Below are 1,198 nucleotides of genomic sequence, written 5' to 3'. Positions count from 1 at the left end.
ACACACACACACACACACACACACACACACACACACATACCTCAATCTGAGGCGGAAATGATTTGCCCAAGGTCACATAAGAAGTTAGTGACAGTGCTAGGATTGGAACCTAAATCTTTTTGACTTATAATCCTCTACATTCACTTTCTATATAACACTTCTACAGTGTTCCAAAAACCCTTTCAATGATAGTTAGGGACTTTGAGGGCAATCATAACTGTGGCAAATCAATTTACTTCTCTTAGGGAAAAAGACGAAACTAGTGTCCCACATTCCAGAAGCAATTTGGAATTATTAGAGAAAAGTTACTAAACTTTTCATATCCTTTGATATGGAGATTCAATTTCAGAGCATACATACATAACATGCACACCCCCCCCAAATTAAAAGACAGAAAGGCCACACATATACTAAAATAATTAAAGCAGTACTTTTAAAAAATTAAATTTTTTTTTCAGTTAACTATAACTTGCCTTCTCTTCCCTCTTGCTACCTAACTGAAAAAGAAAGAACAACAAAGCCCTCATTACAAATAAGAATAATCAAGCAAAACTAATTCTTACATTAGCCATATCCAAAAAACACATACATGAATCTCTCATTTCTCTGTCAGGAGGTGGGCAATATGTTTCATCACATGTCCCCTAGAATCATGGCAGTTCATTACACTGATCAGAATTCTTAAGTCTTTTAACACAGCAGCACTTAATAAAAAGAAAAAAAACTTTATACTGACATCTTTTGTTCTTACATCACCTATATTTCTCGATATATCTTCCCTCTCTCCCCCAAAACCATCCTTTGCTTATAACAAAGAATTTAAAAAGAGGAAAAATGTTTAGCAAAACTTACCAACATGTTTAAAAAAAGACACAACATGAAGTATTCTGCATCTGTAGTCCTCTGCCTCTACAGAGAAGGCCAAGAGATAGCTTCTCATATCTCTTCTTTGGGACCAATTTCACAGCATTCGGTTTCAATTGTTTGGTTGTTTTCTTTCCATCTCATTGGTTTAGTCATATACATATCACTTCCTTCACTGTGCATCAGTTCCTATGTCTTACCAGGCTTCTCTCTATTTAGCACATCCATTTTCCTTTTGCACAGTACTATTCTATTCTATTTGTGTACAATAACTTGTTTAGCCATTCCCCAATCAACGGGCATCTACTTTGTCTTCATTTCTTTGCATTCACAA

At 35.2% G+C, this 1,198-nt stretch overlaps 1 protein-coding gene across 1 annotated transcript in view; it reads left to right on the top strand.

The window, feature by feature from the left end:
* Positions 1–1,198, top strand: part of COL9A3 (collagen type IX alpha 3 chain) — a 53,807-nt gene that overhangs the window by 37,069 nt on the left and 15,540 nt on the right. The window lies entirely within an intron of this gene.

The sequence above is a fragment of the Vombatus ursinus genome, unplaced genomic scaffold (genome assembly GCF_900497805.2).
Source record: "Vombatus ursinus unplaced genomic scaffold, bare-nosed wombat genome assembly UNPS02000580.1, whole genome shotgun sequence".
NCBI classification, from domain to species: Eukaryota; Metazoa; Chordata; class Mammalia; order Diprotodontia; family Vombatidae; genus Vombatus; species Vombatus ursinus.
Note: the sequence above shows the minus strand (reverse complement) of the source record. Positions and strands in the feature narration are given on the sequence as shown.